We start from the raw sequence: 20,713 nt of genomic DNA, 5'->3' as shown, positions 1-20,713 counted from the left end.
TACATCGAAATTATGCCTTAATTTCATATCATCCCAGTATGGCAGGTCCCACAAACAAGACCTCCGGTCCCAACATTGACCTTCCTCATGCTTTCTTTTCTTTGCCATCTTTCCTGGTCTCACATCTTTCACCTTTTCAAGTTGCTGCTCCAGCTCTTCTTTAGTGAATTCAGCTGGCTTGTCACGGGTTTCATTCTCACCATTAAAATCTTTGCTTCTTCGCCAGCGATGGTTTCGGTGAAGAAAGCGGCGGTGCCCAATATAGCAGATCTTGCTCCTTATTCTCTTTGAGCAAGGGTCTTTGTCACAATGGACACAAGCCTGATAACCCGCTGTGATCCTCCCAGACAGAGTGTGCAGAGCTGGGAAATCATGGATGGACCATATGATCGCAGCACGTAGATTGAACTTTTCTTCCAGACTCAAGGCATCGTATGTAGGTACACCAGTCCAGAGCTGGAGCAGTTCTTCTACGAGGGGCTCCATAAAGACATCAAAATCCTTTCCTGGAGAATCTGGACCCGGGATAAGCAATGACATCATGAAGTTGGACTGATCCATGCATGCCCATGGTGGCAGGTTGTACGACACCACAAAAACTGGCCACATGCTATAAGACGTGCTCATGTTCCCAAACGGATTAAACCATCTGTGGCAATGCCAAGTTTTATGTTCCTTGGATCTGCAGAAAAATCTAAATGTATACGGTCAAACTCTTTCCATGCCTCTCCATCCGCTGGATGGCTCAGCTCATTGTCCACAGGTTGCCGCTTCAGCTTGTGCCATTGTACCTCACGCGATGATTTCTTCGAGATGAACATCCACTGCAGCCTTGGTATCAAGGGAAAGTGCCTCAGTACCTTCTCTGGTATTGACTTCTTCCCATCAGCATCTTTCCACCTAGATGCATTGCATTTTGGACAGTTGTCATGCTTTGCTAAATCCTACCAAAACAAGACACAGTTATTTGGGCACACATGTATTGACACATAACCTAACCCCAGCATGCGGATTATGCTCAATGCTTCATCATAAGATCTGGGAATACAACTATCAGGGAATTGCAAGCTCAAAAGACGGAGTATTGCGTTGAATGCGGCATTGCTAATCCGGTAGAAAGACTTTATGTGGAGTAACTTCACGATGAAGGTAAATCTTGAAAATTTACCCCCTTCATGAGCTGCGCGCTTCGCCTCTTCTAACACCTCAGCAAACAACGATTTGTGTCCATCAGCACGATCTTCAGCATCGTATAAATCCTTTAATAGGTCAGGAATCCTATCATCTTCATGCCCATCCTCTTCCTCCAAAACAGCATTATCTCGCAAAACCTTTTCCATGAAATCAATGCCAGCATCACCACCACCCATCATATGAGGGGCCTCTGTATCAGCTTCAAAATGTTGAGGTTGTCTGTCTAAAGGTTCTCCATGATATATCCATCTATCATATGTGTTGGACATCCCATTAAGAAGCAGATGAGCTACCACTCTTCCTTGAGCCATTCCTGGACGGTTGAGGCATTCACAACATGGGCAAAGAATGTGAGCATCGTTGGCAAAATTTGCCCGAACAAATGCCATGATATCATCAACTCCTTTCATATGTTCTTTCGAAAACTTTCTAACTCCTTCTCTAATTCAGCTTCTGTCCATCTGCCAAAAACAACAAATTGTTGCAACTTAGCAAATCAATCTAAGTGCATCAACATTAATTAATGAAAATGGATGGAAGTAATGGCAGCTAAAATTCCAAAAAAATTTATATGCTAATTGCCTAACCACAAGGCCTGAAGAATTCTTAACAAACAAGCTGAACAATTCCTAACAGTACATCAAGAAAATTCATCTATGCAATATCTACCAAACAAGCAAGCTATCTCCTAACTACTAACAGTGCATCAACAAAATTCATCTATGCTGAAGAACATCTGACTGAAATCCATCTCCCACTGCTCGGGTGACGAGAGAGGAGAGGGGGGAAGAGGTGAGGGGTGCATACCGGGAGGTGTGCTTGCGGCGGCGGCGAGTCCCCCATGCTCGGCGAGCCCCCACCACCGTCGGTCGCCTACGCCCCTGCTGCCCCCCGCCTCCACGCCCTGCCTCGCCTCCGGCCCCTGCCAGCCCCACCCCCGCCTCCACTGCCAGCCCCGCCCCCGCCTCCGCCCCCTGCTGGTTGCTTCCGCCGCGAGGCCGTGGGCGAGGTCACCTGGTTGCTTCTGCCGCCGCCGCCACCTGGTCGGAAGACCTAGAAAAACGCTAAGTGTTGCTCTGTTTGATGCCACCCGCCGCCACCTGGTCGGAAGGTCCCACTTGTCACTGAAACGTGAGAGCCGTGGTTTTATATACTATATGGAAAACTACCCACACATTAGCAACAATCTCTCTCTAGCCCAGCGGTAACAAACAAGCGAACCCAGCGCGAGGTCGTGGGTTCGAGTCCCCGCTAGCGCATATTTTTTAGGGAATTAAACGCTCGCTCACCCACCTGTCAAATGGGTCCCGCCTGTCAGTGTTGCAAATCGTTGCTCTGTTCGATGCCACCTGGTCGGAAGGTCCCACTTGTCAATCATACGAGAGAGCCGTAGTTCTATATAATGTATAGATAAACTCCCAGATGTGAGCAACTGTCCCTCTCTAGCCCAGCGGTAGCATGCGAGCAAACCAAGCGCGAGGTCGTGGGTTCAAGTCCCGCCTCATGCATCTTTTTTGGGCGAATTAAGCGCTCGGCCCCACCTGTTAAATGGGCCCCGCCTGCCAGTGTGTGCCCCGTCTGTCTGTTGAATATTAAAACTCAAGCAAAAATGACACCTAGACAGTGACACATAAGCGAGGTTGTTGAGGTGGCTGCCTAATCATCCTAATTCATTCAAACTCAAGTGTAGTGACCATTTTATATTGGTCGTTATCAGCTAGGCATGAGGCAGTGGACAGTGCTACTAGCTTTACGACAATTTCCTCTAATGAAATTATGACCTTTCTGACCAAAATGGTCGTTATGGTTTAGGGTTTAGAGCCCCAAGAAAGCTTTTGACCAATTGGTCTAAAATGGTCATAAATTTATGACCAATTCTTTGAGGGTCACTGACAGAAGGTCATAAGTTGACATATTTCTTGTAGTGAGAGGGGGAGTGGCTTGCCGAGCCAGACGGCCAGGACGAGGCACGGGCGCGGCCAGGAGGTGGGGTAGGGCGCCGGGCGTGGCCAGGCAGTGGTGGACGAGGGCGCACGGGAGCGCGACCACGCACGTGTTGGGTGCGGCGGGGGAGACGGCGGCGGCGACAGAGAAGGGAAGGGAGGAACCGGGGTGCGGTGAGCGCGGTCGCGGGCGCGAGGGCCACGGTGAGCGCGAGGTGGCAGTGAGTCGCAGCGGCCGTGGGGCGGCAACGGGCGTGTGCAAAGGGGGCGGAGGCCGAGCGGGACGGCCCCGAACCATGACTAGCGAGAAATGGGAGGGCACGGCCGCGGCGAGGCCGGCCGCGAGGTGCGGTGACCAGGGGGCCACGGGGCTGGCGCGGTGAGCACGCATTGGCACGGCGAAGGACAGTGCCGGGCGCGTGCGGGACAGGGGGAAGAGGGGAAGGCGCGAGCTCACTGTGGGGGGGTAGCGACCGGGGCAATGGGTGCGGGGAAGTTCGTGGAGGTCGACGGGGACGACGCGGCGGAGCGGGAGGCAGTCCGACGGGGGAGCGTTCCGGCGAGGTCCCGGGCAGCGGCGTCCAACGGCGTGGGGCGGCGTGGTCGTCGCGAGCCCCGATCCGATTTGGATCAGGGGGATGGGGGGCGCGTCGTGGGGAGGGGAGTGGGGAGTGGGTAGGTTATGGTTTCGGGGGGGAATGGATAATGAGGAGTGGGGGAAGGCCGGCCGGCTGGGCCTAGTGGGTGAATGGGCCGGCCCGTTGGGTCTGCTGGCCCAGGGGGGGTCATTCTCTCCCTTTTCTCTAGTTTAGATTTATTTCTGTTTTTGTAGTTTCTTTTCCTTTTATTTACTTTGCTTTTCTGTTTTATTTCATTTTAATATATTTAGACATTTTCTAAAAGGGGGTTTGTTGCACAATAATTACCTAGGCATTTAACTGCACACTCCGAATATTTTAGTTTAATATTTTGAAAACTTTTATCATTTAACTTGAATTTGAATTTTGAATTCAAACGGGGTTGAATCATCACGAGATTAACAACGGTAATCGTGGTGATGTGGCATTGTTAGCAGAGATTACTGTAGCTTAAATATCCGGGCGTCACACCTAGCTATTGAACAGGTCAGAAATAAATGATCAATACTCTCTCTACGCCCACAGAATGGACAATTTTCATCACCTTTCCAACCCCTACGTAGCAGGTTATCTTTAGTGAGAATGTTGTTTTTGAGAGCCAGCCACATGAAGACTTTAACTCTAGGTGGCATTTTAATTTTCCACATATATAAGTGTGGGTATTTGATCCCATTTTCTACAAGATGTCTGTAGAAGGATTTTACTGTATAAATCCCATTTTTTGTCAGAGTCCATTTCACTTTATCTTTTGTATCTCTCAACACCACCGAGCTGCATACCTCTTTTATATGATCCCAGAGCTCTTTTGAGTCCCCTATCAGGGCCCTTCTAAAGCATATGTTATTAAACCCTTTCTCAAAAATTTCTTTAACTATTTTGTTTTTATCAAAACAGATATTATATAACCTGGGAATTTTTTTACAAAGCGGTGCTGATCCAATCCACCAGTCTTCCCAAAATCCGGTGTTACCTCCATCTCCTATCATGAATTTACATAAAGAGGTAAAATGATCCCTATGTTTCAATAACTCCTAAAATTGGGAGTCTCCTTGTTTGGTGGTTATATTTCCAATAGGTTTGTATCCTTGGTATTTTTTTCAAAATAATCTCTTGCCACAACCCTTCTGTGTTGTAAATTTTCCACCACCATTTTCTCAAAAGAGCTTTATTCATAAGTGCTAAATTTTGAATCCCTAAACCACCCATGTCTTTAGGTCTACAGACATCAGACCATTTAACCAGATGATATTTTTTTCTTTTTATCATCTTCCTGCCACAATGATATGTCTCCAACGTATCTATAATTTTTTATTGCTCCATGCTATATTATCTTCTGTTTTGGACATTATTGGGCTTTATTATTCACTTTTATATTATTTTTGGGACTAACCTATTAACCGAAGGCCCAGCCCAGAATTGCTGTTTTTTGCCTATTTCAGAGTTTCGCAGAAAAAGAATATCAAACGGAGTCCAAACGGAATGAAACCTTTGGGAACGTGATTTTCGGAACGAACATGATCCAGGAGACTTGGACCCTATGTCAAGCAACCAACAGGGTAGCCACGAGGTAGGGGGCGCGCCTAACCTCCCAGGCACGCCCTCCACCCTCGTGGGCCCCCTGTTGCTCCACCGACATACTTCTTCCACCTATATATACCTACGTACCCCCAAACGATCAGAGACGGAGCCAAAACCCTAATTCCATTGCTGTAACTTTATGTATCCATGCGATCCCACCTTGGGGCCTGTTCCAGAGCTCCACCGGAGGGGGCATCGATCACGGAGGGCTTCTACATCAACACCATAGCCTCTTCGATAATGTGTGAGTAGTTTACCTCAGACCTTCCGGTCCATAGTTATTAGCTAAATGGCTTCTTCTCTCTTTTTGGATCTCAATACAATGTTCTCCCCCTCTCTCGTGGAGATCTATTCAATGTAATCTTCTTTTCGGTGTGTTTGTTGAGACCGATGAATTGTGGGTTTATGATCAAGTTTATCTATGAACAATATTTGGATCTTCTGAATTATTTTATGTATGATTGGTTATCTTTGCAAGTCTCTTCGAATTATCAGTTTGGTTTGGCCTACTAGATTAATCTTTCTTGCAATGGGAGAAGTGCTTAGCTTTGGGTTCAATCTTGCGGTGTCCTTTCCCAGTGACAGTAGGGGCAGCAAGGCACGCATTCTATTGTTGCCATCGAGGATAACAAGATGGTTTTTTTATCATATTGCATGAATTTATCCCTCTACTTCATGTCATCTTGCTTAAAGCGTTACTCTGTTCTTATGAACTTAATACTCTAGATGCATGCTGGATAGCGGTCGATGTGTGGAGTAATAGTAGTAGATGCAGGCAGGAGTCAGTCTACTTGTCTTGAACGTGATGCCTATATACATTATCATACCTAGATATTCTCATAACTATGCTCAATTCTGTCAATTGCTCAACAGTAATTTGTTCACCCACCGTAAAATACTTATGCTCTTGAGAGAAGCCACTAGTGAAACCTATGGCCCCCGGGTCTATCTTCCATCATATTAATCTTCCAACACTTAGTTATTTTCATTGCCTTTTATTTTACTTTGCATCTTTATCATAAAAATACCAAAAACATTATTTTATCATATCTATCAGATCTCACTCTCGTAAGTGACCGTGTAGGGATTAACAACCCCTTATCACGTTGGTTGCGAGGATTTATTTGTTTTGTGTAGGTGCGAGGGACTCGCACGTAGCCTCCCACTGGATTGATACCTTGGTTCTCAAAAACTGAGGGAAATACTTACGCTACTTTGCCGCATCACCATTTCCTCTTCAAGGGAAAACCAACGCAGTGCTCAAGAGGTAGCACACAATAACCTAGCTCTAAAGAAATTCATTCGCTTATTTACCCCAACAGGTAATCCATAAAAGGACATCATAAAGTAGGGGATGCCTGTCAGAGAAGATTGTATTAAAGTGACCCTCCCAGCACTAGCAAGGAGCCTCCCTTGCCAGGTTTCATATTTTTTCTCCATTTTACTCTGTGGAGGTTTCCAGTGCTTGTTGCTAATTCTACTTCCATCTACTGGTAGTCCTAAATATTTCATTGGTAAAGCCCCAATGGGGCAAGTGAATATCTTAGCATATTCATCTTTTTTGTTTTTGGCCTCCCCAAAAAGGAAAAGTTCACTCTTATGAAAATTAATTTTTAAACCAGACATCTACTCAAATAGGAATAATATATATTTGAGGTTATGTGCACTATCCATGTCATCTTGCAAAAGAAAGATGGTATCATCTGCATACTGCAACATGTTAATCCCATTTGTGGCATATTCCTCTAGTACCCCCTTAACTAGCCCATATTTCCTAGCATTATCAAGCATGATAGCCAAAGCATCAGCTGCCAAGTCAAAATTAAGAGGTGACAGGGAATCCTCCTGTCTTAGCCCTTTATGAGTAGGGAAATATTTCCCTAGGTTTTCATTTACCTTCACACAAACTTTCCCCCTCTGATTGTTTCCATCACCCAATCTATCCATTTGTCTGGAAAACCTTTCATTTTGAGCATTTGGAAAAGGAAGGACCATTTAATCTTATCGTAAGCTTTTTGAAAGTCTATTTTTAAAAGCAAAGCACCTTGTTTCTTCTTTTTCTGCTATTCAAGGCTTCTTGTAAAATCAAAACCCCCTCCATAATATATCTACCCTTAACAAAAGCAGTTTGCACAGGGGAAATAACATCTGCTGCCACCATATTCAATCTGTTCATCAGAACTTTAGTAATAATTATTAAACAAACATTTAACAAGCAAATAGGCCTGAAATTTTGTATCCTAGCAGCATCCTTGCTTTTTGGGACTAAAGTAATAATCCCATAATTCAACCTAATAATATCAATTTTCTTGTTTGCAAAATCATCCAGTAAGGACTTAAGGTCATGCTTCACCAACTCCCAATAGTGCTGATAAAATTCAGTTGTAAATCCATCAGGGCCAGGTGACTTATTATGGGCCATATTAAAGACCACATTCTTAATTTCCTCAATAGAGAACTCATTGATCACTATGTCTCTATACTGCTCATGAATCCTTTTTGGATTTTCAATATTTAGAGAAATTGTAGAGTTGTTAGGATGACCAAACAAGTTTTTATAGAAACTTGTTATATATTCTACCAGATTTTTGTCCCCCTCAATCACCCCATCCTCTTGCTCAAGCCTATTAATCTTGTTTCTTCTAAGTCTCCCATTTGCCTTGGCATGGAAGAATTTTGTGTTACTATCTCCTTCCAGTAATTCATCCACCTTAGCCCTTTGCTTCCACTTAACTTCTTCCTGTTGTAGCAGCCTATCCAACTGAGATCTAAGTTCTATTTGTTCCTTTCTAACAGCAGCAGTGGGCCCATTCTATTCACAATGTTTATCAATACTATCTAGCTTAAGTAAAATGTCTTTTTTCAACTCAACATACGAAGTATTCCTGTTTCTGTTTCAGCCTTTGAGTTTAGGCCTGAGTAGCCTAAATTTTCCCAACAGTCTGTCCACACTGTCCCCAGTGATACTGGTGTCATTCCAGACATCATGAAAAATCTTGTCAATTCCCTCTCTCAAGAACCAAACATTTTCAAATCTGAAAATGGGATCAGATTTTTGAATGTCACCAGAATCTAAAAGAAGTGGTGTATGATCAGATTTCTCTCTAGTTAGTGATGTAATTTGAGTCAAGGGGTATACCTCCTCCCATTCTGTACTACATAAAATTCTATCCATCTTTTCAAAGGTGGGTACAGACAGATTATTGCCCCATGTAAATTGCCTACCATTCATTTCAAGCTCTCTACCTCCAGCTTGTTTCAAAATAGCATTAAACAAAAAACTCCAATGTCCAGGAGTGCCAGGTTTATTTTTTTCACTGGCTTTTCTAATAATGTTGAAATCACCCCCTATCAAAATGGGATTTACATTAGTTTGAAAAGTTCTAGAGAGCTCAGCCAGGAATTTAGCTTTCCTATCTGGTTGAGCATCTCCATAAATCACTACCAGGTCCCAAATGAACCTAGTTTTTAGATCCTGCACTGTTATTTTAATGTGATAGTCTCCTTCATCTTGTGATATCACATCTAGAGTGGTGTAATTCACCCCTAACAAGAGTCCACCAGATTTCCCCTTAGCTGGAGTGAAATGCCAGTGGAAGTCTCTGCCAGCACAAATTTGCTGTAAATCATTTCTAGAAAACTGTTGTCTCATGGTTTCTTGCAAACCCAGAAAATCTACTTTCATATCCATTATCATTTCCCTAAGGAATCTTCTTTTAATGTCCCCCAAAACCTCTCATATTCCAAAAAATACTTCTTATTTCTTTTGTTTTTTTTCTTAGTAGAGGATTGTAGCATTTTTACAGCAAAGGCAGTTTTAACCCCAGAACCTCTAGTGGTTTTCTCCTCCCCCCCCCCCCCCCCTTGATGATAAAAGTTCTCTAACTATTTCCCAATCCTCATCATCCTTTCTATCTCCCTCCTCATCTCCCTGGTCTAGTAAATCTTTCAGGGTATGTTCCCAGGTGTGAATGATCTCATTTTCCTCGAGCAGCATATCTTGTTTCTGTTTTTTATATATTTAAATCAGACACCCACAAATCAATTCTAGCATGTTCCACATTTTTTAGAAATTCCAAATTATATTTAATCATCATCGGGTAGGTAGGTTAATGCAAGTATGTATTGTGATTAATGAGTAGATTAGTTAGTTAAACAGACCATGGAAAATTAAAGATTGATGTGGAGTGTGAACAGTGGTGCGAAACGCGGTGCACATCGCCGACCGTCGCGCATCACCGGCGATCGAGCCATCGAGGTGAGGTGTGAACGGCAGCGTGTGGTGGCGAGTGAGAACACCTCTTTTCAATTATTTTTCTTCTACGTTTTCTTCTTCCCGATCTCCTACAACAGAGTTTGTACATTCCTGAGAGCTAATTCTACCAGTGGCCATTAATCCGTGAGAGCAATCTGTTGCTGCTCAGTTTACATAAAGTACACGGTGATTGTGCACGCTTAATTGCTGCTGCTAGTCCGTGTGGTTGGACGATACTTGCTTTCGTTGTGTAATCGACTCGACGGCGTCCTACAATATTGTAGGCGCAACGCGCGGCGGCGACGCACCACACATGTCCTTTTGGTTGGTTCACAGGGAAAAGACGACAGGGCACCACTTTACGGAAAGCCAGCCAGGGAGCGGGATCGACGGCGGCGATCCCCGGCCGGCCAAGGCAGCCAGCCATGCACGGCCGCCGCGGGCGGCGCCAAGTGGCCGGACGACATACGCACACACGCACGTGCGGCCGTGGATAAAAAAAAGTAAGAGCAACTCCAACGGGCCGTCCCAGACGGACGGTGATTTTGTCCGCTTTTTGTTTGTTTGGGTCAGTCAGGCGAACACGAACGTCCGCTTTCGCGTTTGGGTTGGTGCATGCGCTCAACACTGACCCGACACATTTTAACGGCGCGAGAAAAAAAGAAAAAACATTTCTAAAATAAAAATATATATTAATTAAACATTAAAGCCGGCCAGAAAGGCCGGCGAAAGTCCACGCGTCCATATTTGCATTAATGAAAATTTAAAACAAACTAAACTACGAGGCGGCGCGCCGCCCTAGGCGTTATCGGCGTAGTCCTCGGGGTCCGTGAGGTCGATGAACGTCGGCACAGGGCCGGCCCACGGGAACGTCGTGTTCCAGAGGGCGTTCTTGTCGGGCGAGGGCTGTGCCGCCGCAGGGGGGTGGGGGTGGGGCTGTGCCGCCGCGGCCTGGCGAGTCTCCTCCTCGGCCTCGCGCTGCTCGGCCTTGGCGTCGCGCTCGAGCATCTCGAGGTATTCGCCGTGGCGGCGCTCCTCGGCCAGCCGTCGCTGGCGCCATTGTTCGAGGTACGCCGCCCCCTGCGCCGGCGTCGCCCTCATCCAGACCGGCGGCGCGCTCACCCACTCATGCACTACTCCCATCCAGGAGTAGCACTCGATGGGGGACGGCTCCGGCTCCGGCTCAGCTTTCGCAGGGGACGGCGGGGCCACCGACGGCACGACGCAGTCGCCCGCCGCTGAGAGGGCCATGGCCTGCGCCCTGGCCGCCTCGTACGCCGCCTCCTCTTCCTCGTTCGCCACCAGCCTGCGCCGCTCGTCCTCCTCGCTCTCCCGGAAGACCGCCGCAATAGCCGCCTGGTAGGCGGCCTTCGCCTCCTGGTCCTCCTTGAGGACGACGAGCGGGGGGCGACGGCATTCTGCGGTCGACTTCGTGAACGCCGTGTCGCCTCGCCTCCTCATGCTCGAAGGCGAACCATCGAGCCCAGTTGGGCGAGTCGGATGCGTAGGCAGGATCGCGGCGCTGCTCCGCCGTTAGGAGCACCCGCCGATGCCGCACCTCCACCGCGTGCGCCCTAGTCGACCGCGGCGCCGCCGGCACTGGGATCCTCTCCGGATCCAGGTGCCAGTCATGCCGCAGGGTGGCGTCGGGGTACGGGAGAGGCACGCGGTGCTGCCAGTGCCACTCCGCCTGGTGCATTGGCACGCTGATGCGCTGCCTCGGCCGACGAGCTGGCGCCGGCGGAGGCAGGAGGAACTCGGAGGAGAAGGATGGCGGGGGCCTTGCCCTTCGACTTGTTGCTGCCGGCGCCAGGGAAGAGCCCCATCTAGCTTCGCTGTGGTGGCTAGGGTTTGCCGCCGACAGGCAACAGAGTGTGTCTAGATGGGGACGGGGCTGGCTGGAAGCGGATGAGGACGGCCCCGCCGTACGGTCGGCTTAAAAAAGGACGACCGCCGTCGCTGACGCGTGGTGCCCGTGGTCATAAATTAAGCTGACCAGGCTTACCGCGGGCAGTTGAACGACCGTCAGGTGAGGCGCAAATTTGGGCCGCAAGTGCGTCGGTGCGAACGCGAAGCGAACTCGATTTGGGTTTGGGTCGAAGTGTTGGGCCTCTTTTTTTGTCCGCGCCGATCCAAACGGATGACGGCGGACAAAATGGGTCGTCCATTGGAGTTGCTCTAAATAAGAGTTGTAGACGCAGTAGAGGATATGATCCGTGGGCACGTGATACACGACAGAGATACGCGATGCCGTAGACAAAATCAAAAATCTTGAGACGCAACGTACATTCGTACGCAAAACACAAGAATAAGATGTGTACCTCCGAGCAGACGACCACCGTTCGTACGCGTGACGGCCTAACTAATGCAATGCAATGCACTGAAACATGGGCACCGTAGGTCAACGGTAGCTAGAGATTGATTTGATGCAATTGATGGCCGGCACACTTGCAAATTAGTGTGGCTTCCATGTCAATCTTCCCCACAATCATAGTACAGTAGCGCTGATGATGCGCACACATGTAGTAGTACCGGCTACATTATTTTGTCGCTTCAAAAAAAAAGGCTACTCTAGTCTGCATTATTTTGCGTGACAAACAAGTGCTTCAGTGACAAGGGATAACAAAAGAAGCTACTCTCTCTTGCATAACAAAAGAAGCACCTGTAGTCATAAGTGGGAGGGGCAAAAGTGTATTTCCGGATTCCTCAAAATGTCACCCCACCTACATTTCTTTCCGGTGGCTAAACTATGGATGTCGACATATCCCCTATTCCGAGTTACTCCCTCCGTCCCATAATATAAGAACGATTTTGGCACTAGTATAGTGACAAAAACGTTCTTATATTATGGGACAGAGGGAGCACTTTTTCGATTGAGAATTTAGGTGAACTGCTTAGATGCATGAAATCCAATTCAATATGGTCTCATATACGTAGGGGTTTCGGCTTCAACACCTAGCCAACACATTGCCTTGCACATCAAACCCTTGAAGGCTGACCTACTGGAGTCTTGGTGTGTTGATTTTAGGTGGATCAACTAGTTTGTCGACATGGCGCGACGGGAAGGGGAAGCTAGGAAGGGAGCACGATCGACGACATACGCGCCCACGGCAATGGATACAAAGAGAGTAAATAAACTGTAAATACAAGAGAGGATATGATCAGAAACTGCGATGCCGTAGAGAAAATCAGTTTGAAAATGCTATCTTCCGAAGCAACGTACATTCATTCGTCCGCAAAACACACAAGAATGTGTACCAATGCAGTGCACCTCGGAGCAGACGATCACCGTTCGTACGCGTGACGGCCTAATCAATGCAATGCGATAAAAATATTGGCACAGTCAACGGCCAGCCATTTGCAATTGGAATTAGTGTGGCTTTCATTTTTTTTAGTCCATAGTGTGGCTTTCATGTCTACTCGCCATAAAGGTCAGCCAAAAAGGACAAGGAAAAGGCCCCAGCAACCACATGTTTCGGATTTTTCTACCGGAGTAGCAGCCCTTTAGGACAACTGGGCCACGAAAAAAATACAAGCTGTTTAGGCCGGAACAGAAAGCACATCAAACGACCAGAAATGATCCTAATGCGAGATTCGATGTTTGAAATGGATGAGCGCGTGAGAGGGCAGGGATTTGGTTCAGTTTTACTGTCCTAAATTTTCCTCTCTGAGTGGGACACGGAGAGCTCGGGTAACAGCAAAATCAAAGAAGAAACAAAAATTTAAATATTTTTTGTGGTAAATTTTGATAAATGTTTTAAGTGCTTCTAAATTTTCATCTGAGATCATATTCGTGTAAACCGTGGCAAGAAAAATAGATCGATGCTCCGAAAATGCTATGTTCGAAAACATTTTGGAGCACTTATTTTATTTTATAGCCACACCTTCCACAAATGTGATCTCATAATAAAAATTTGCAAACACTTAGAACATTGGTCAAAGTTTATAAAAAAATCAGATTTTTTTTGATTTTCTTTTATTTTACTGTTCACCGAGCTCATTTGAGCTCGAGCTGAGAAGGATACTTTCGCTTTGAGAGTTGCTACACACACGGCTAATTTTGGGCGATCTATGCACGACCCTACACATCAAGCCGTCCATGCGTTAGAGCAGAGGTAGATAGCACTGTTCATTCTTGCATCGTGTGGAGTTTAGACGGGTAATCTAGCCCGTTGAAGCTTCGTCTCTACAATCATACTAGTAGCGCTCACGATGCCCACACACAGGGGCGGAGTCAATGAGTGCCCTCATGAGTATGAACTACTCATTGTCCAATATTGGGCCATCTCACAGTAAAACTATAAATAGTGGCAAATTTATGGGTGTGGGGCGCGGGGAGGGGGAGGGGGGCGATTGCCCCCCAACCTTGTAAATAAGGTGAAGTTTATAAAATACTCCCTTCGTCCGGGAAAACTTGTCACCGTGTACATTTTGCAGAAAATACCTACAGCTTCCCCCGACACAATCCACACTCCACATCGCCCATTTTCCCCCTCGCTCCCCCGTTCTTTCACCGCTTGCTCGCCGGGGACGCCATGACGCTGCGCCGCCTCGACCCTCCCTGCCTCCCCCTGATCCCTCCCCATCCCTCGCCCACGCCGGTGCCACCTTCTTTCCCCATGCCTCGTTTGAAGCTTGGAATTTTGCCCGAAGGTTGGATTTTTGTGGGGCGGCCTAGCGAGGCATCCATCCTCGAGGGCCCCTGGCCAAGGCACCCGTCGTCCATGTCTACCTCCTCTGTTAGCCGCCTCCTCGAGTGCTCCCACCTTCGTCTGTCGCCTCGTCGACCCGGCCTCTTCTCCTCGCCGTGGCGCTCCCCCCTCCCGCCTGCCCGTCTCCGCTCCTCCCTCCTCGCCTTAGCCGGCACCTGCCAACTACCCGTCAACCTGGACTCCGGCGACCCCTGTTGGCCCCCTCGCCAGACCACCTTCTCGTCGCCGACCACGAAGCTCGCCCCCTCCATGGACGTCGTCGACCCAAGCACTGGGAAGCACGGGTGGTCAAGGTGGAGGAGCTCACCGCCGAGATCGTCGGGCACTACGCACTCAAGGCATCCACAACACCTCCACGTGCTCAAGTCCAGAGCTCGCCGGAGCTTCAGATCCAGAGTAAGCTCAAGTTCATGCTCTAGTTCTTTGTTGAAGTTGTACTCAAGTTCATGCTATAGTTTTGAGCTGAAGTTTATTTATACTGACAGGTTTGGACTGAATTTTGCTCAATGAATATGGAAAATTATGGTGCACCAGAGTAGGGAAAATTTAGCTACTGCCCGAGCTTTTTTGTTTTCTTTAGTAATCTTAGTCAATGTCAAAATTGTGAAAACTGAAAACAAATTCAGTAATCTTGTCGGGTGGTGGGTGCGACATATGCCAACGGGTGGCTTATCTTTGTGGGAACCAATAAGACATCGCCGGTGCCTGGAAGCGGGATGAGGCGAAGACATGCACGCCGGCGGATCTTACCCAGCTTCGGGGCTCTCCGAGGAGATAACACCCCTACTGCTGCTCTGCGGGGTCTCCGCATGCTCACTAGATGAATCGAGTAGCTACACGACGCTCCTTGAGCTGCTTTTGGGGGGAGGAGGAAGAAAGGGCATGGCTAGCCTGCTTCTTCTCCTTGTATGGTGTCTAGAACTAGCAGGGGGTCCAACCCTTTGCATGGGTGCTCCGGGGGGTTTATATAGGCCTATCCCCCGGGGGTACAATGGTAATCCGGCTGGGCGCGGGGCCCAGCCATCTGTGACTGCGCTCGCCGGCTTCTGCGCCGGCTGCTGGGGCCCGCCGACTGGTGGGTCCCGCCGGCTGCCAACTCCTTGGTCGACAGGCAGGCCCCACTGTCCGGGGCCACGTCGGCGGCTGGTCACTGTGGCTTCATCTTGCTGACGTGAGCTTCATCGTGGTAAGCGAGGCTACAGTACCGCCACCCGTCGGACGATCGCTGTAGCCTTACCGCGTCTTGTCTCCTTTATGGGGCGTCTTCTTCGAGGGAGGCGGCAAGCCGGCAGCGGGGAGCCGGCTCCGTCTTGGGCCGGCTGGTTGGAAGCGGGGCCGCCTTCGGCCGTCTCTCTGCTCTAAGGGGCCCACCGCCTATGGGCCACGCTGGCGGCCCGTCGTGGGTGAGGCCAGGGTCAACATGGCAACAGTGTTGCGCCGGACGGGTCATGCCTACCTCGTACGGCGCACTGTGCCAGGCGTGCCCCGGGATTCGGGGGTGGCAGGCTCTTCTGTAGCCACGCCCCGTGGCACCGCCGTTAGGTGGGTGCAAACTCTGAGGGTATGGTCTTGACTGCTTTACGGGGAGCCGGCTCGAAGGAGTCGGCCTTCTCACAGCCGGCTTCTTGGAGTCGGCCCTCTCATGAGGGTTAAAGTCGGACCGCCTTCCGAAATCCGGCCTTGATCGCAGCCGGCTAGGGGAAGGCGGCCCCATGTCTTGGATTCTTGAGAGCCGGGCGGGCTCGTAATTTTTTCAGGAGTGCCAGGGGAAGCCGGCTAGGCTACCCATGGCTATTTACTCCGACAGTAGTCCCCGAAGCTGATCGAGCTCCGAGGTGAACAGGGGGACGAGAAGCTTGGTCAGCTGCCTATCCTGAGGAGCCGGCTCCGCGGGCGTACGCCGACTTCAGATAGCCCCGCGTAGGCGGGAGGAGAGGGGACCTACGTGCTGACCACGGGCCCTCTCGCGGCCACGTGGCGGCAGGATCCTGCGAGCGCACGCGCGCGACGGGACGCCGCCGCAGGCCCGGGCCCGCCACTCGCGAGCCTCGGTCCGGGCGCGGATCTCCCGTGGCCCACAGGGCCGCTCGCCTTCTCAAGGCAGTTTTCGTCTCGCCATTAAGGATCGATAATCGCGGGGCGTGGGAAGTGGGCACGATCGACCCCCACGCTTCCCCATGCCACGCCTCCTCGGCTCCGCCACGTGAGCCTATAAGTAGGGGGAGGAGGGGGAGCGACAGAGGTTCGCGCGCTCCCTCCCACTCCGTCCCTCCTAACTCTCGTCTTCTTCCTCTTGCTGCCGCCGCAGCCTCCCGTCTCAGCACCGTCGCGTCTCCACGCCACCTCGCTCCCATGGCATTGTCAAGCTCCTGGGACGGCTCCAACGTCCATGAAGATCACGTGGAGTTCCTTCGCCAGACCCGGCGCCTGCCCGACGCCGACCGCGTACAGGTACGCTTGGCGCCCGCGAGGGAGATCTCGCCGGCGCCGGAGGAGGGCGAGCGGGTCGTCTTCCGCTCGCACTGCCTGCGCGGCTTCGGCCTCCCGGCGAGCAGGTTTCTGCGCTCCTTCCTCGACTTCTACAACCTCCAGCCGCATCACCTCACGCCCAATGCGGTGATGCTGCTGTCGGCCTTCGTCTCCCTCTGCGAAGGCTTCTTGGGGCTGCTCCCCACGCTGGAGCTCTGGGGAGAGTTCTTCCAGAGCAAGCTCGGCACAGTCGTCGCCGACGTGCCCGCCCCTGCGGGGCCTTCATCGCCATGAGGAGGGCGAGTGAGAACAATCCGTTCCCGCCCATCCCCCTAATCCAGTCGGTAAAGGTCTGGCAGCGATCTTATTTCTATGTGAAGAACATCGCCGAGCAAGAAGACTACATCAACCTGCCGGCTTACGTAGCCGGCCCGCCGGCTGGGAGGCAGCCCTCGTGGAGCTTCCGATCCCGGTCGTTGTCTCCGACCGGGAACGCCGCCATCTCCCGGCTTCGGGTGCTGATTCAGTCGGAAGGCTTGCGCGGGGCCGACTTGGTGGCCGCCTTCGTGGAGCGCCGGATCCTTCCTCTCTAGAGCCGGCCCCATATGATGTGTCAGATGAGCGGCCGCTTCGACCCAAGCCGGCTGAGCACATGGGAGATGCCCCACGCGGAGGTGGCGCTCATGGTCAATTACATCGCCAACTGCAAGCTCAGCGGGGACTGGCAATACGGCAAGGCGCCGTATTCTCGCGCAAATCCTCCACCCGTGGTAAGTTTCTCTCTTTATCTTCCTTTTTGCCGTCAGCTGGCTTTGTGACGGCCGGCTTCTGACCAGTCGGTTCTTTGAGCAGAACCCTCTTCTTGCTACGCCGGCCGGGGTGGCAGGGATCGAACGCCAGTACGCCCCCGACCGCACGGTGGATGATGTTGACGACCCGGACTTGGGGGCGGCTGCCATGGAGGACGCCGTCGTGGGGGACAGTGCCGAGCCCGGAGGCTCAAGGTTCACCGCGAGCTTCGAGGACTGGCCGGACGATTTCGAAGCCGAAGTCGCTCCGCGTCGCCAGCCGGCGGCCGACCAACAGGGCGCGGGCTCGTCTGTCGCGCCGAACGTTGGACCGCTCTAGGCCTCTTCGGCAGTCGGCCGAAGAAGTCCAAGCCTTCCACCGCGGCAACAAAGCAGGATGAGGCGGCCGCGAAGGCGGCCCGCTTACGCAAGGTTGTGAAACAGCCCCAGGCGGTCTCAGCGTAAGTCTTCAACTGCTTTGCCGCACTCGTCGTTGTTCTCTTTTCTTCGAATTTCTTCTTAACTTTTCCTCGCTTGCTGGGCAGGGCGCCGCTTTCCCTTGAGCGGGGCCCGGGCGGCTCCGTCGTGGGGCCGGCTGGAGGGTCTTCGAGCTCCCGCCGCGTGGACCCCCGCGCCGATCTTAGGGAGGCCACAGAGCGGAACGCCCGCGAAGCGCGGGAAGAGCGCGAGGCGGCGGAGAAGGCGGCAGCCCAGGCGGCAAAGGGGCAGGCGGAAGCGGTAGCTAAGGCCCAGAGGGAGGCGGCTCCCGCAGAGACGGAGGCGGAAAGCTCGCGCAGCCAGCCTCCGCTGCTCGCCATTCCCCTCCGAGCCGTGTCCCCCGACACCCCGTTGCCCTTGGCGGAGGAGATCATCCAAGACCCGCCGCTGTTGGAGAAGGAGGAGGACCCCGTGGCCTTGGCGGGGAGAGCGCCGCCTGCGGCGCCAACCGGAGCAGGCCAAGGCGGTCAATCATCAGCAGCGCCAGAGGAGCCGGCCGGCGGGGAGCCGGAGAGCGGAGCCGGCCTCGAGGTGCAGCTGGCGGTGGGCCGGCGCGCTGGGAGAGGCACCGCTCCGCCGGAGTTGCGCCGAGCCGCGGGCGCAGGCCAGCCGGCGGGAGATCTGGAGGCGGCCAGCACCGCCGTGTCCGAGTGGACTCCCAGCGGGGGGGCTAGCGAGCTGGATGCGGCGGCTCAAGGGGTCTGGAGCCGGCTACAAGCTCAAGCCGCTCTGCTGCAACAGCTTAACCAAGAGTTCTTGTCCACGCGAACCACTGTCCGGGTGCGTCCTTCGCTCTTGGCTGCTTTGCTTTCCTGATTTCTTCCGTGGGGGCGCGTCAGCGCACCCACTGGGTGTAGTCCCCGAGATTCGGGCCGACTGCTGTGCAGTCGGGTCGGATCTTTCTCGACGGCCACCTTACTTTGCTTTCTTTCTAAACTTTCAGGAATACCACAACCTTCGTGCTGCCGCCTTCGACTCCCAGGCTCGAGAGTTGAGCCGGCGGACCGACGACCTGGCCGACAGCCGAAGTAAGTACTTGGTTTTGTTTGTCTCCTGTGGGGGCGCGTCAGCGCACCCACTGGGTGTAGTCCCCGAGATTCGGGCCGACTGCTGCGCAGTCGGGTCGAATCTTTCTTGACGACTCTTTTCTTATTGATTTTTCTTTTTTCTTTATCTTCAGGGGCCAACGCCGACTTGAGGAAGGAGCTTGGCGAAGCGAAGGCCGCCCTTTACGCCAAATAGGCCGAGTGCACTGCCTTGGCCCAGGAACGGGATCGCCTGGCCAAGAAGCTGGCCGACCAAGAGGAAACCAACAAAGCGGCCCTGCAGGCGGCGCGGGAAAGCGAAGACGCCTTGATGGCGGAGTATGAGATGGCGGCGGTGACCTGGTCTGAGACCCGGCGAGGCCTGGACGAAGGCTTCGGCCGGATCGAAGACTTGATCGACGGTAAGCTGCCGTCCTCGGCCCTCTCCTGCCACTTATCGCTTGGGTTTTTTTGACTTATCTTGAGCTCTTGCTTGTTGTTTCTTGCAGATTACTTCCCAGGCTACTCCGCCTTCGCCGCCCAAAGCATTGAGGACCATCGCGAGGCGCGCCGGCAAGCGGGGGCCGACATCGCGCCGGATGCAAACCGGACCCTTGAGGAGCAGCTTCTGGCTGTCCAGGCACGGTTGCAGCTGGCTCATCGGATGCTTCGCCAGCTCCAACGTGCCGGGGCGCAAGTGTTGGCCGCCCTCTGGCCCGGCGAGACGATCCCCCGCACTCCGAGCCGAACTGCCGACTGGCTGGAAGTCGCAGTTGGTCGCTTCGAGGCTTGGAAAGCGTCAGCGGCCCGCCTCGGAGCCGGGCGGGCGTTGGAATTCATCCGGGCTTGGTACCCAGGGCTGAGCCTGGACCAGCTGCGCACTTGGCGGATGGAGGCCGACGCGGAGCTGGAGGCGGTGAGGCCGGCTATCGCCCAGCGGGCTTCAACGATCGCCGAGTGCACCGACATCAGCGTTTTCGCGCCCGAAATCGATGATGACGGTGTCGCGGAGCCGGAGGAATGGTTCGGGCTGAACCCGGCGGTGGGCGAGGACTCGGCGGAGGAGATCGCCTCCAGCGACGAGGGCGAAGAAGACGAAGACGGCGACGGCGGAGACGTCGAGCCGGCTGGTGGAACAACCAGCCGACCTCAGGCCGACCGTGCCTCCAGCAACGAGGCGCGTGGAAGCACGCCCTCTGCGACTTTTGGCAAGGGAACGCTTGAGAGCCGGCACACTACTTGTCTGACTGCGGGTAGGACTTCTAATATAACTTCAGTCGGCCAGTCCTCGAGCCGACTAGTCGAACTCGGTGCCGGACGGAATAAGTAAATGATACGACAAGTCATAAGCATGATACTTTACATTCATAAATAAGGGATGGCAGTCCCCGAGTCCTCCTCGGGGAGCCTATTGTCTTGTACTTAATACAAAAGTTAGCGTGATACATACTGCCTTTCAACTATAAAATCTTCGAAGGAGGTTGGCCTTCCATGGTCGTTCCGACTCCTTGCCGGAGTCGTCTCTCTTGCGTGCCTTCGGCTTCTGTGCGTCGATCAGGTAGTAGGAGTCGTTGCCTAGAGCTCTGCTGATGACGAAAGGGCCTTCCCAAGGG

At 52.0% G+C, this 20,713-nt stretch overlaps 1 pseudogene; it reads right to left on the bottom strand.

Moving 5' to 3' along the window:
* Nucleotides 1-10,406: 10,406 nt before the first annotated feature.
* On the bottom strand, nucleotides 10,407-14,145 carry LOC147992883 (uncharacterized; annotated as a pseudogene).
* Nucleotides 14,146-20,713: the final 6,568 nt, after the last annotated feature.

This window comes from Triticum urartu, chromosome 1A (assembly GCF_056163025.1).
Source record: "Triticum urartu cultivar PI428250 chromosome 1A, HENAU_Tu73, whole genome shotgun sequence".
Lineage (NCBI taxonomy): Eukaryota > Viridiplantae > Streptophyta > Magnoliopsida > Poales > Poaceae > Triticum > Triticum urartu.
This window is presented reverse-complemented; position numbering and strand designations above follow the sequence as displayed.